This window comes from Panthera onca, chromosome F1, assembly GCF_046562875.1.
Source record: "Panthera onca isolate mPanOnc1 chromosome F1, mPanOnc1 haplotype 2, whole genome shotgun sequence".
In the NCBI taxonomy this organism is placed as follows: Eukaryota; Metazoa; Chordata; class Mammalia; order Carnivora; family Felidae; genus Panthera; species Panthera onca.
The window spans coordinates 31,875,686-31,891,252 of record NC_138355.1 but is presented as its reverse complement, the minus strand read 5'-3'; positions in this window follow the sequence as shown (position 1 = coordinate 31,891,252).

Sequence of the window (15,567 nt, the reverse complement as noted above, 5' to 3'; positions counted from 1 at the left end):
TGCACTATGGTCTCAGCCCAGCCACCCTTTCTTTCCTCACGTGCACCACACCTGCATTGGAGCCATTTCTATCCTCCACACCCCACTCTCCGATCTGCACCCAGTTGACTCCTACTTCCCTTTCAGAACTCATGTGGAGTCACCTTTCCAGGAGACGTTTCTAGATGCCCCACTCTAAGGTCTGATGCCGCCTGTCTGAATTGGCTCTGCCTTGGGCGCCCCCTGCCCCCCCCCCAGCACTATCCCACTCTGTCATTCAGTCGTGAGCTGCTGAAGGCCACGGACATCTCACAGTCAACAGTGCAGCTCCACAGCCCAGTGAGAGCACTTATGCACAGCAGGCATCAGATCAACTGTGTGGGTTTGCTGACTGAACAAATGAATGAGGACAGAGAATTGAGGCTAAGGGCTTATTCCAGGATGGTCTCTGAAACCAGAAATACCTGAGTTCAAGTCCTAACTCCATTTCTTACCAACTTGACAATTCACTTACCTTCCTAAGCCTCATCTATAAAAATGAAGGTCGTCGGAGCGCCTGGGTGGCACAGCAGTTAAGTGTCTGACTTTGGCCCAGGACACGATCCTGTAGTTCGTGGGCTCCAGCCCCATGTCAGGCTCTGTGCTGAGAGCTCAGAGCCTGGAGCCTGCTTCAGATTCTGTGTCTCCCTCCCTCTCTGCCTCTCCCCCACTCATGCTCTGTCTGTCTCTCTCAAAAATAAACAAACGTTAAAAAAAAAAAAATCTCCTAATAATACTATGTGAACTTTAAAAAAATAAAAATGAAGGTTGTCACGTAGCATCTAGCTCAAAAGGCTGTTCTAAGGGTTTCAATCTAGCAGCCTAGCTCAATAAGTGGGACACAGTATGTGCTCAATAAATGTTAGCTATTAACAGTAAAGTACAAGTCAAAAAACAACCCACTAGTAATAAAGGACTTTGCCCTCAATACCGGCTTTTCTCTTCCCTCCAATCTCAAGGCTCTGAGCAAATACAAAGTCACTCCTCTCCATAATGTGGCTGGGGGATAGGAAGGCTCGTTTCTACAACCAACCCAGGTCCCTTCCAGACCTAAACATTTAAAGGTAACTTAGGTTTTTCCAAAAAGCTTTGAGGGCAAGGTGCCTGGATGGCCCACTCGGTTGAGCATCCGCCTCTTGATTTCAGCTCAGGTCATGATCTCACGGTTTGTGAGACTGAGCCCCGCATCAGGCTCCGTGCTGACAGCGCACGGAGTTGGCTTGGGATTCTCCTGTCTCCCTCTCTCTCTCTGCCCCTCTCCCACTTGCCCTCTTCTTTGTGTCTCTCAACATAAACAAATAAGCTTTTTTAAAAAAAAAATTACAGAAAGCTTTGCAGAGGAAAAATGTCTCACACATAACCTTGAATTCAACCTTTTCTCCCATGACAAGCATTTCCGTGGTAACTCATGAAGCGAGCTCAGAATATAGCAGTTGCTTCTGTAACAATCACCTTTGACAGAGCACCATTAGTAATTGTAACATGTGCACCACTAGGTCATAGTTTAAAATCTTAGTCATTGTGTGCCATATTCATCAAAACATCCTTGGCTGTAAATGACACAACAGAAGTGTTTCCCATTTTGTATAGCTCATGTTTCATGAGATCGAGCCCCACATCCGGTTCTGTGCTGACAGCACTGAGCCTGCTTGGGATTCTCTCTCTCTCCTTCTCCCTCTGCCCCTCCCTCTCGCTCACACTCTCTCAAAATAATAAACATTTTTTTTTTAAATCTACACATTTCATTATAATAATTATATAGGACTAGGGATGGCCCAGAAGAACGCTAAAATCAAGCCTCACCTGACATGCTTTTCTGATGCTTTTATCTAGGTTGTAGAGAAAACTGCAGTGTAAGAGCTCTGCGGGGGCTGCTGGCGTATTCCAACTTCCATTCACCGGTCTTGATAGAGCACAACTGCACCTCCCTCCAGGCTTGTGATGAAAACTTTGGAACTTACCAGGTTGGGCTTGGAAAGAGACTATCGACTGAGGTGGAGACACGAGGATTTCCCCCAGGGTTTTAGTTCCTGTGTGTGATGTACCAGAGCAAACTTCTACCTTTTTCCTTCCGTGTGTCAGTTTTGTTTTCTGTCTCTCCCTCCAAAAAAGGCCCATTTGCTACACTAGAACCTAGTCCAAAAACTCAGAACATTAAACAAGAACTTTACCTTTTCTACACAATTTTAATCTCTGCAGAGGCACAGTGGTATCAGAGAAGACGATACCAACTCGTGTGCTGGCCAACACCAGACCCACTTGATAGACACGGAGGGTCACCTATACATGACCAAGGGCCACTCAGATCTGAAACAGGGGCAGGACGATTATACTAGGAGGACCTTTCACAGAACACAGTCTTGTTGGCATCTATAGGAGAAAACAACAACAGCTTCTCAACTTGACTGGTGCCCAGTCTACACGGAGACAACGAGGCAAATTGTGGGGACACCCCACGGGCCCTTTCCCTCCCATTTCCCCTCACTTCTTTCTCACCTTACGTCGTCAGTGGCCCTGTCAGCCCTACTGAAGGGCCAGCATGCCCCAACATTACAGAGGTTGGAGATTCCCACCACAGATATGTAGTTTAATGCTTTCTGGTCAAAATGAGAGCGAGCCCTGTTTCCCCACAGTTAACCATCTAAACTACAGGCTGCGTTGTGAGTCACTGTGATCTAACATTAAGAAGTTAGAGCTGCTCTTTTTTTCTGAAAGTGGAAAGAAGAGGTTCTAGGAAACTGCCCATAGAGTGGAAGCTCTTGCGTGAGCAAGGCAGAGAGAGAACCAAAGCTAACCAAATACTTGGGAGTCTAAAGGACGCATGGCCTCTCAGGACACTTCTAAAGCCAAGAGTCACCACTGTGTTACCGGACGGAAGAGTGGGAATGAGGGAGGTGAGTTCTGCTCCTTGACAAGATTCAAGGAAAAGAAGGGGTGAGGTATAATTAGCAACGCTGACCGTATGTCTCTTCACCACAAGAGAGGCCTGCAAGAATTCCTCTTGTCCGACTCATGACACTAAATGAGTCTTGGAGATGACTTAACCATCCCCTCTGGATCAAGTAGCAACTGACTGAGAACTGGAACCAGCCGTTGTGGTGAGATGTATACTCTCTTCTCAGCCTCATCCTGGAAAGGATGGGGACACATCCAGTTACTCATAAAGACGGAAAAAAAAAAAAATCGAAAGACCTTATAATAGTTAAGAGCTTGGGCTTTGAAGTAAGAGACTCCTGAATTTGGAAGCCAGGCTTCAGTTTTAACTAACTGTAAAATCTTGGGCAAACTATTTAACCTTCCTGAGCCTCAGTTTCTTCATCTGTAAGATGAAAATAAGAAAAGTCCTTGAACAATATGGGTTAGAACTATACGGGTCCACTTACACGTGGAGTTTTTACAAGATGGTACTGTAAATGTATTTTCTCTCCCGTATGATGTAACATTTTCTTTTCCCTAGTTTATTTTATTGTAAGAATACAGCGTATAGGGGCACCTTGGTGGCTCAGTCGGTTAAGTGTCCGACTTCGGCTCAGGTCATGATCTCAAGGTTCGTGAGTTCGAGCCCCGCGTTGGGCTCTGTGCTGATAGCTCAGAGCCTGAAGCCTGCTTCGGATTCTGTGTCTCCCTCTCTCTCTGACCCTCCTCCATGCTCGCTCTCTCGCTCTCTCTCAAAAATAAAAAAACATTAAAAAAAAAGCATACAGTGTATAATATATATGACATACAAACTATGTGTTAATTGGCTGCTTATATTAACACAAAGGCTTCCAGTCAACAGTAGGCTATTAATAGTTAAGTTTGGGGGCAGTCATAAGTTACAAAGGATTTTCAACTGTGTGTGGGGGAGGTGGTTAAGTGCACTGCTCCAGGGTCAACTGTGACAGTAACTACACATCACAGGGTACTGGGAGGATTACATGAAGTAAGGCATGTAAAGCAGCTGTCAGAGTATCTGGCCACAGCAAAATACCTAATTAATTATTTATTATTAGAACCATTACAATTAGAGGAAAGGGGGATAAAAAATTAACACACAAAAAATAAAAAGATTTGAAAGGTAGATACTAAGAACTAACGTTAAGGTGAGGAATAAGAATTAAATGGTCCAAATAGCTGCAGTATCCCCAAGGGAATCCAAATAAGAAATAATGTGCCATTGGTCCACTCCAGGGGGAAAAAAATGCATTTGGACAAGACTGAAGTTGTCAGATTCTGTCGGGGCAGGGGGAAAAAGCGTTTTGAAATGGTCACCATAGGGGCGCATGGGTGGCTCAGTCGGTTGAGCGTCCGACTTCAGCCCAGGTCACGATCTCGCGGTCCATGGGTTCGAGCCCCACGTCGGGCTCTGGGCTGATGGCTCGGAGCCTGGAGCCTGCTTTCGATTCTGTGTCTCCCTCTCTCTCTGCCCCTCCCCTGTTCATGCTCTGTCTCTCTCGGTCTCAAAAATAAATAAACGTAAAAAAAAATTTTTTTTAATAAAATAAAATAAAATAAAAAGAAATGGTCACCATATGCTATCTTAATAGATTTTTCACACCCACAGATAAGCAACACTTCATGTTTCTTTTCTAAACATAAAAATAAAACTCTCCCGGCATTCTTGGTCCTGAGCTTATCATGTACTCAGTAACTTTCCATTTTCCTTTTGTGCTCACAGATTTAGAAAAGTACTTCCATTCTTAACGAAAATGTTTATGCTCTGAAGTATTTACTGCTTCTACATAACTAGATCCCGGTGTACAGATGAGAAAGGTATCCAAGAAGAAATGTGGAATAATAGCGTGCAAAGTGTTCTAGAGCAGAAGGTCAAACGATGGAACGTATTTTATAACTGTAACAGGATAGGGCTGGAAACAGCGAGGCTCAGCCCAGCCCCTCAAGGCAAGGAATTTTTGCTCTGGTGCACACTGACCGCACGCGTGACCAACACAAACACACTGGAACCCCTTGGGGGAGAATGAGTTACTATTACCTGCCCAGCTCCCAACACTTCAAATAGATTAGCAAATCATTGGTTCTCTGTTTCATTTTTTAACATTTATTTATTTTTGAGAGACAGAGACAGAGCGCTAGTGGGGGAGGGGCAGAGAGAGAGGGAGACAGTCCGAAGAAGGCTCCAGGCTCTGAGCTGTCAGCACAGAGCCCGATGTGGGGCTTGAACCTGTGAACCACGAGATCTTGACCTGAGCCGAAGTCGGACGCTAAACCAACTGAGCCACCCAAATGCCCCTGTTTTGTTGTTGGTTTTTTTTAAAGCAACACCTTCATTTGCAAATAAAACATTATAGACAAAAGCAGAAGTGACTTTCTCCCATCCAAGTACTAACCAGGCCCAGCCCTGCTTAGCTTCCAAGATCAGTAGAGATCAGGCACGTTCAGGGTGGTATGGCCGTAGACAGAAGTGACTTTCTGACACCCGCATATCCTCTGTGACACACACCCCCAACCCCGCCCCCCCACCCTGCCCCAGTCCTAAAGTGACCAGGGAACATTTTTTAAAAAGACAAACTAAATAAATGAGAGCTAGAGAAAGATTTGAAAATCCTGAAGAAAAAGTTTATCTGGAACATGTAAATTTCCACCATTCAGTTTTAACTTGATCTATTATTACACAGAGCTGCTCTAAGTCGTAAAAGTCCTATACAAAAATAGGCCAATTTCCATGATTAAACGACAGAGGGAAAGGAAAAGAATTCAATCAATCAAACTAGCTCAGTCTAAATGTAAGAAAACAAAATTATGAAAATGCCAGAAGAAAATCTATTATAATGTGGAAGTGTAGAAGTGTCTCCTAACTAACATCCCAAACTCTGAAACCATATCAGGTTTTGTCACATAATTTAAAAGTCCCGTATGACTACACATGCACCCCCATGTTTATAGCCACACTATCAACAATAGCCAAAGTATGGAAAGAGCCCAAATGTCCATCAATGGATGAATGGATAAAGAAGATGTGGTATATATATATACAAGGGAGTACTACCCAGCAATCAAAAAGAATAAAATCTTGCCATTTGCAACTACGTGGATGGAACTGGAGGGTATTATGCTAAGCAAAATTAGTCAGAGAAAGACAAAAATCATATGACTTCACTCATACGAGGACTTTAAGAGACAAATCAGATGAACATAAGGGAAGGGAAGCAAAAATAATATAAAAACATAGAGGGGACAAAACATAAGAGACTCTTAAATATAGAGAACAAACAGACGGCTACCGGAGGGGTTGTAGGAGGGGGGATGGGCTAAATGGGTAAGGGGCATTAAGGAATCTACTCCTGAAATCACTGTTGCACTATACGCTAACTTGGATGTAAATTAAAAAAATAAAATAAAATAAAAAAAGTCCCGTATGGCTGAAGACAGCATAATGCAGGTGACAAGACAGCCACCTGGGAGAAAAATCTTACAACATATGTAACATACAAAAGTCAGCGTCAAAGAAATCCTAATAACCAATAAGAAACCAGAAAAACGGGCCATTAATAGCTGAAAGAAACAGGGCTAAAAAGCTCATGAAGACATTCATCCTCACTATCAGGAAAATGTCAATTAACATGCAGCAAGAGGTCATTTAAAAAAAATCTCTCCAGTTGCAAAAACATTAAAAAGACTGATCACTTTCCATGCTTATGAGGCTACAGAAGTGTTACTTATTCGAATATACACAGGTAAGAATTTTTAAGGGGAAATCTGGCATAACCTGTAAAAACTTAAGTATGTGTGACCTTTTACCCAGCATTTCCACTTCTACGAATCTGTCCCACAAGATTTTACATGCAACTATTTAAAAAAAAAAAAATGTTCAGTAGCTCCTGCGTGGCTCAGTCAGTTAAGGGTCCGACTTCGGCCCAGGTCATGATTTCACACTTGTCAGGCACTGTGCTGACAGCTCAGAGCCTGGAGCCTGCTTCACGTTCTGTCTCCTTCTCTCTCTCTCTGTCCCTCCCCCACTCACACCCTGTCCCTCTCGCTCTCTCTCTCAAAAATAAATAAGCATCAAAAAAAATTTTTTTAATGTTCATCTCAGCATTCTTTATAATAGGAAAAACTGGATACAGCTAACATGTTGTATTGAACATGGTGCAAATGTTTAGAAGAACCAGGATGGGTACATACTCACAAAACAGCGGGGCTGACCATGTATCTCTAAGCTGCAAAAACAAGTTCAGCATTATGCATGGTATACTTGTGCTTCTATTTTGTTTTTAAAATTTTTCTTTACATTTCATATTATGTACGTATGTGCATAAGACAAGTTCTGGGAGGGGTACCCCAAATGTTAGCTGTTGGGAGGGTGAAGGGGGAAAATGTAAAAACTGCCTCAGCATGTTACATCCAATTTAATTTCACACACACGCACAGGCACACACATACACACATGGACAAAAGAACTGATGGAGTAATGACCTGTGTGTGGTAGGATTCTAGGTGATTTTTATTTGCTGCTTTATAAAATTTTCCCCATTTCTCACATTTTCTATAATGATCAATCACTGTTACTTTTATACTCAGAAAAATATTAAGAGTTATGCTTAAAATGCTATAATGAAGTACTTGAGGGGGCTTAAAAAAAACTTGAGAAAATAGTATTTATTGAATGTTATTGTTTGTGTCCCAAGAACTAGACAAAAATCATAGGGCAAAGCCAAGAGTTAAATCCCTCCATGCTCTTTCCATTTTAGCATTTTGATTCTCCCGACACAATAAAAAAGTGGTAGATATTAATTAGAATAAAACATATCATTGAGAATGGGAGCTAAATGTGGTCCCACATCAGTAAAAGCTAGAATGATTACAGAAAGTTCCACAGAAAAAGGCAACACTGAGTGGATCTTAAAGAATTTAGAGTGGCATAAGAAAGAAAGAGAGGCCATGAATCCAGAGGTTCCTCAAATTATCTTATTATTCATCTGTTCTCAACCCGATAACTCTGGATATTTGAAAATTGCCACTAAAACTGCCACCTTTTAAAAACAGACTCAAATACAATGACGCAATAGTGACATACATATTGAAACACATTTAAATATGACATAGATATTTAAATATGCCTATTTTCAAATTCTCAAATTCCTACCCCCGAGACTTCAAAGTCAATAGCCCACAAAGCACTCCTAAACATTGCTGGTGGTACAACTCCCATGGCAAGCCATGTGGCAATCTCTGTTAAAATTACAAATGCACCAACCTTTGACTCGGCAATTCCAATTCTAGAAAATTCTAAGACTCGAACACGTGTGAAGAATTCTTTGTAATTGCAAAATCTGGAAACAACCAAAAAAGTTCATCACAGAGGACAGGGTAAATGATGGTGTGCCCAAATAAGGAAAAAATGAATCAAGAGGTCCTCGGTGCACTGAAGTGAAAGGTTCCCAGGAGGAGACCATATACACAGCAGGACTGGTGCAGTGCACCCCCTGGGTGGGAAACGGAGGGCAGGGATATGTGTGTCTGTATGTATACAAAATACCTCTGGAGGCCACGTTAAAACTTACGAACAGTTCAACTCTAAGAGGGGAACCCGAGACTAGTTCATGGGGTGGAAAAAAGGCTTGTTGCTGTATCACCTTTTTTTATTTTTTAAAATTTTGCATGACTTTTGTTCTTCACCCGTTTGCACAAAATGAAATGTAGCCCAGAGTTTAAACTGAAGACATTTATCTCTGCCTTCGGCAGAAAACTTCAAAGCCGATACTTTACTTTATACAGCAAAATTAACCATTTATGTGAACTCAGAAAGTCTGCCAAAGTCCAAGGAAATGCAGTTTTGGAAACGGCTGATCTGCCGAGCCCTCTGTAACGTTGCTATAACATTTCCAACTTCAGTACAAATGTTCTAAAAATGCCTCTGAGACCATTCCTAAAAAGAAAATAATACTCAGTTTTGTTTGATGTCTCTGAACACAGAAACATTCTTCACGTGACAGGAAACTCCACTTCAAACGCCACCACGTTTCCTACAGGAACTCCTGCTCCCGGCGACCCATCTGCGCCAGGCACTTGAGGAGGGACGGGGCCAGCAGCTCTACCTGCCTTTCTGCCAGCAACTGGTGTGTGATACTTTCCCATCCTAGGCATTCATGGCATTTGGACTTTACACTTAATTCTAAAACATCAGTGAGCATGTGCCCAGGGATAAAAATTCTCTGCAGAACATTCTCCCAAATAAGTAACAACACATCCACATGTGGTCATGTTGCCCTCAGGAAAGATACCTGAAAAATGATCTCAGCAGCTTGGGGCAAAAGATGGACTCAGGTCCCAGATCCCTAATTAGAAAGGGCCATGGACCTACCCCGTCCCCTTCCTTGCCAAATCTTCAACCTCCTCTACACCATCCCAAGTCACTTCAGATTCTGTCTAAACCCCTCCCCCCAACTTCTCAAAGAACATGGGTTCACCTTTCCTGAACATTCTCTACACTAGAGGCTTTTTTTTTCATTTTATTTTTAATTTTGGAAAGCGTGTGTGAATGGGGGAGAGGGGAAGAAGGAGAGAGAGAGAGACAATGAATCCGAAGCAGGCTCCACATTCAGCATGGAGCCCAACACGGGGCTTGATCCCATGACCCTGGGATCATGACCCGAACCGAAGTCAAGAGTAGGATGCTCAACCAACCAAGCCACCCAGGACCCCTCACGCAAGAGGCCTCTTATAATCAGTGCCACCCTTTTAGCAACACAAGAAAGTCACCAATAACTTCTTCTGAACTCCTTGAATAACAACTCTGTTTTGGTTCCCAATATAAGTGGCTACCAGACAACTGGATTACTGAATAAGGTGCTGAAATCTGTCTTGAGGAGAACAGTGTCCTAAGGCATCAGAACACCAGAGGGGCAGATAGAAAGAAATGTTTAGTAATCAAGTCTCCCGGGATTTCAAGGAACATATGAACCTTAGCTATCCCAGAAGGGGATACGGGGATAAGTTGTTACAGCCCATCTGTGGTCTTCGTAAGACAGACTGAAAGAAGCCTGAAGCCAGCAGAGGACTGCTCTGGACCTGCATCCATAGGGCATGTGCTGCCTCGGGTCTCTACATCAATAATATGAGGAAAACGCAGACTCGTTCCAGAGGGCGGTTGTGGGCACTAGAGGAAAGATTAAAAAAAAAAAAAAAATCTGGAAGTTGGTGATTATTCATTACTATTAAAACACTCACCATAAAGGATTCGCCATGCTCAATAGTAAATTTGAGAAAAGTAAATGAAGATAAAAATGTATTCTGACTGCTACGCTGTGCAGTTTGAAGTCAGCACCAAAGGTCAAAGAAAAATACAGCAAATAGTGAAATTCATTCTGGCAGAACTGGGCAAAAATGCCAAATTCATCTATTAATATTTTAGTAATATTACAGTGTGACTATAACAATATTACAGTCTCAGAAGCCATATGAGAGCAGGTTAAACACAAAACCTTAATCAATGAAACCATAAGAATTCTATGAATGAGCAGCTATCGTGTTTTTAAGGAGTGACCCTATGCCTATCTTACACCTGTTGAATTGCTACCCAACACTGTACTTGGAACACGGTAAGAGCCAAAAATAATTGCTAAGGAAATGAATTGGGATCACCATGTGCGATACAGACAAAAATTGACTTACACCCATCTTTTGTGCCATACACTCAATCGATTCCAGGAGTGATTATTTTGAAAAAAAAATTGTTTACTTTTCATTTATCTATTTTGAAAGAGAGAATGAGCAAGTTTGAGCAGGGTAGGGGCAGAGAGAGAGGGAGACTCGGAATTCAAAGCAGGTTCCTTGCTGTCAGTGCACAGCCTGACATGGGGCTCGATCCCACAACCTTGAGATCATGACCTGAGCCAAAATCAAGAGTTGGACGCTTCACTAACTAAGCCACCCAGGTGCCCCCCCAATTTTTTATTGTCGTAGTTAAGAGTCTGGGCTTTAGAGAGAGAGAGATCTAAGTTCAATCCCTTAGTAGCCCAGCAAGTGATATGATTTTTAAGTCTGTTCTCCCAGGGGCAAAAATATGCCTCATTTTCATGAAACACAGCTCAAAGAGTGGTAAGAGTTAAACACAAAAAATATATGCAAATATTGCCCAGTACATCACAGACCCTGAAAAATATCTGTAATATTAAACATTTTTATAATTTAAAAGCTAAGTTAAAATGCTAGGCAGTGTAATTTAACTTTTGGAGGAAATGCAGCATCTGTGAAGGAATGAGAAGGAATTATCAAAAACAAAGTCAGAGTTATTATGTTATGTAAAATAGTTCCCTAATGAAACAGAGTTTGAAATGACAATATCACAGAAAATATCTCTGTGGAAAATACGAATGGAACAGTCCCATCCTTCTTGTACCAATTATTTGCATAGGATATAACCAGATTTCCCTCCAAGTTTTTTTAACAAGACAGAAAAGTGAAGTAAGAAGTTGTTGAAATTTGTAATTTAAAGGCTTATCGGGGCACCTGGTGGCTCAGTCGGTTAAGCATTCAACTTTGGCTCAAGTCATGATCTCACGGTCCTTGGGTTAGAGCCCCGCGTCAGGCTCTGTGCTGACAACTCGGAGCCTGGAGCCTGCTTCCGATTCTGTGTCTCCCTCTCTCTGCCCCTCCCCTGCTCGTGCTCCATCTCTCTCTGTCTCTCAAACATAAATAAACATTAAAAAAAAAAAGTTATCAGTATAGTTTACTGATAAAAATAAATAGCAGCAGCTTAACCCTACAAAAGTAGACCAAGAATCTCAAAAGAAAATTCCAATCAAAAAGACAAAAGTCATGAAGGGAGGGATCCTGAACTTTAAATTCAAACTGTGAAAATCACACTGTTAGTTTATATTTAGAGAAACATATCACTAAAGGTAAAATTTAAATACAACTTTGTTAAAAATAAGTAGTAACAACAGTAAAAAAGCAAGCACTATTTGGTGTTCATTATGACAGACACTGTCCTAAGTACTCTATAAGAACAAACTCATTAAAACTTCAAAATAATCTCCAGTGACATAGTAGAGGTAGTAATCTTACCTGAACACATGTTGAGTATTGTGGTTGGGGTGGGGAAAGACATGGAAAGACATTTTATTTTATTTCATCTTATCTTATTTTATTTTTGAGAGAGAGAGAAGGAGAGACCATGAGTGGAGGAGGGGCAGAGGGCAAGGAAAAGAGAAATCCAAGCAGGCCCCACATGGAGCCCGACGCGGGGCGTGATCCCAAGACCCCAGGATCATGACCTCAGCTGAAATCATGAGTCAGACGCTCAACCGACTGAGCCACCCAGGCGCCCCGGAAAGACATTTTAGACCTGGCATCTTGGACACAGCTCAGTAATCATTAGGACTGGACCTTATTTAAACACAGCCGTAAATTTATCAGCAGCTGCCCCTCTGCCATTCTTGTCTCTGGTATGCAGGTGTGTATTTGCGGGACAAGATAAAACTTAAAAAAAAAAAAAAAATAGAGGTTAAGAAACAGAAAAATCAAAACCAGCACTCCAATCTCACTTCAAATCTCGGTTCAGGACTGTTACGTTTCCGCAAAGCAAAGCACGGTGGTAAGCGTCTTGTGATCCCACTTTTGTAATGCTGGCCTATGAACAAACTGGTGGGGCAATTAGGGAAATTCATATGATATTCTGAGCTGTGGGAAGAACAGACTTATGTCAACAACTATTAGGAGTCATTCTATTTCATCTGCACATAAAATATTTCTATCTGTTGAGCAGCAAACATACCTGACTTCACCTACTCCAATAAGGTTTGCCCCGTGCCTTTTTACTCATTTATTTTAGTTCACAGGTGGTTCTCTGAGCTTCCATAGTAAGGACAAGCAAGGTTCCTGGGACTCCAACCACTCTGATCACAGAGCTTTCTCGTTATTGAGAAGTCTGAGAAATAGTTGGGAGATGAGTACCTTCACCAAACTGCAGGATTAGGAAACGACCAGTAGACACTGCCAATGACGTCACCACTTCCCAGCTCCTCCCCACGCGTTATAGAATGTGGGCAAATCAACCTGAGACTAAAGAAAAGTCTTGCAACTTACATTGTAACTGTAAAGCAATTGCCACTGCCTCCCCCTGATCCCCACCCCTGAGAAGACCTTCACACTGAGGTCAAGGGGCCAGAAAATACACGAGGACGGTGACCTCACTCAATCGCCGTGTAGCCAGACAGGGAGACTTTCTGTCACCGCTGCATCGATGCACTAGCCCAACCTCCAGCAATGCGTTGCTGCCTCAAACATACCATTATCGAGAACCAGCTACTCATCAGGGGCTTCCGAGGCATTATTCTTCCCTAATCCTTACAGCCAAGTGCGGGAGGTCTGTGTTCTTCTCCATGCACCAAAACCAACCCGTGCCCCCCATCACCTTCCCATGGAGGTCACATCCAACTTGAAGCAAGCAGACAAAGGACAGGCATCACAGAAACAGGACTTTCAGGACCAGAAAGTCCACAGACTGATGTTCCGGCCCCACCTGTTAACGTAAAGGGTAGGACACCCATCAGCCATGGAACAGTACTCAAGCATTTCCACTACATCACCTATTTCCAAGGTACCACTCTGTCTTGGTGACTGGGAAACGATCGTGAATGAGGCATGGCCCCAGCTAAGGCCAAACCCAATCACAAAAAGACCAACAGGTAAACGGGTAAAGCATACCCCAAAATAAGGGACTGGTCTGGAATTTGGGGACTCTTTCTGCAGGAGGTTAAGGTACATACTGAATCTGAAGGACAGCAGGAGTACCTTGGGTTAGGGGAAAAAAGTAGCTACGGCAGGGTAAGGAAAAGCTTTTGGTGATTACGGCACATAGAGGGTGAAGGAGAGTGAGGATCCTAGGTTGACTCAAGCGCTCTGTTTAACTCAATAGGAGGTGATGCCATCACCGAAGTAAGAAACGCAGGAAAAGGGAACAAGTTTGAGGAGAAAGCCAATGAATTCTGTTTGCGCCATTCTGCGTTGAAGATATCGGCAGTCAATCTATATGGATAATCCAGTAGGCAGGTGGAATGGGGGGGCCCCAAAGAGTTACCGGGCAGCTCACGGGAGTAGTCTTGAAGATGGCTGTGAAAATAGATCCCGATTACACCTACATCCAACGGGTGATCAGTGGAGCAGAACCTTCAAAGGACAGTGAGAGAGAATACCCGGGGTAGGAAAAGGAACGTCAGTGGGACCCAACAGAGTAATGCTTCAAAGCGGAGGCTGTGGTCAATGTCAAACTCCAAAGGAAAGTCAAATGAGATGCAAGCTGAGAAATATGCACTGTGGCCATCGGGAGATGTCTGGCCCGACTGCCAACACAGCGTCCAAGTACATGGAGCCCAAGCCTGAACAGGAGACGCAGCCAGGCCTCGGAACAGTCTCAAAAATCTTAGCTACAAGGGAAAGAGACCAGTCTTTTTTCATTTGTTTAATTTAAAGAGTTTATAATAAGCAAGAAATATTCCAACACGGACCAAACTGTCAGTTCCGAACAGATTTACAATGAATTCTCAGAGATTTGTAAATGTAAGCCAGAGAGACACTGGCCATGTCCGCCATGCATCCTTAGATAGGAGACAGCAGACAGATGACTGTGAAGAAAGGAAACTAAGAGCATTCTCACAGAGGCTTCTAAGGAGGAAAAAAAAAAACAACACAACTAGGACCCTAATAATGGGTTTGGAATCATTAATACAGAAGCACAAAATCCTCAGCCAAGCTTTTTTTTTTTTTTTAAACATAAAGGCTATTTCTAATGTTTATAGAATGGTCTTAAATAGGCAAGAGCACCAAAAGCTTCAGGTGGACATAACAAATGGAAAACCGGAAACTACATCTTTGTGGTGGTGGTATTCTACCAGGTGACTGCCACTCATTAACTAGGAATGAGGGGACTGACTTCTTGGAGACTGACATGCACCCAGCCTGAAGCAACCCCACTGAGGGGAGGGAGACCTCCCATTTCTCTTTGCTCCCCCTTTCTTTTTTTTTTAATTTTCTTTCTTTAACATTTATTTATTATTGTGAGACAGAGAGACACAGAGTGTGAGCAGGGGAGGGGTAGAGAGAGAGGGATACACAGAATCTGAAATAGGCTCCAGGCTCTGAGCTGTCAGCACAGAACCCGACGTGGGGCTCAAACCCACAAACCGTGAGATCATGACCTGCGCTGAAGTCAGTCGTTTACCCTACTGAGCCACCCAGGCACCCCCCCCCCCCACGGCTTTCTTATTTTTTTTAAATGTTTATTTATTTTTAAAGGGGGGGGGTGGGAGGGCAGAGAGAGAGGGAGACAGGATCCCAAGCAGGCTCCGTAGCTATTAGCACAAAGCCCAACATGGGGCTCGAACTCATGAACTGTGAGATTGTGACCTGAGCCGAAATCAAGTCGGACACTTAACCGACTGCCCAGGCGCCCCTTGCTCCCCCTTTTACAAACATTTTACCTTTTCCCAGGCCAGATGACCGGTCCCCCCAAATAAGAAAAGCTCACAGCCATGTGCAGCACAGCCGACTAAAAGAACCTGTGAGCTAGCAGGGGCACTACTTATTGTGGTTGTTTTAACACCAAAGAAA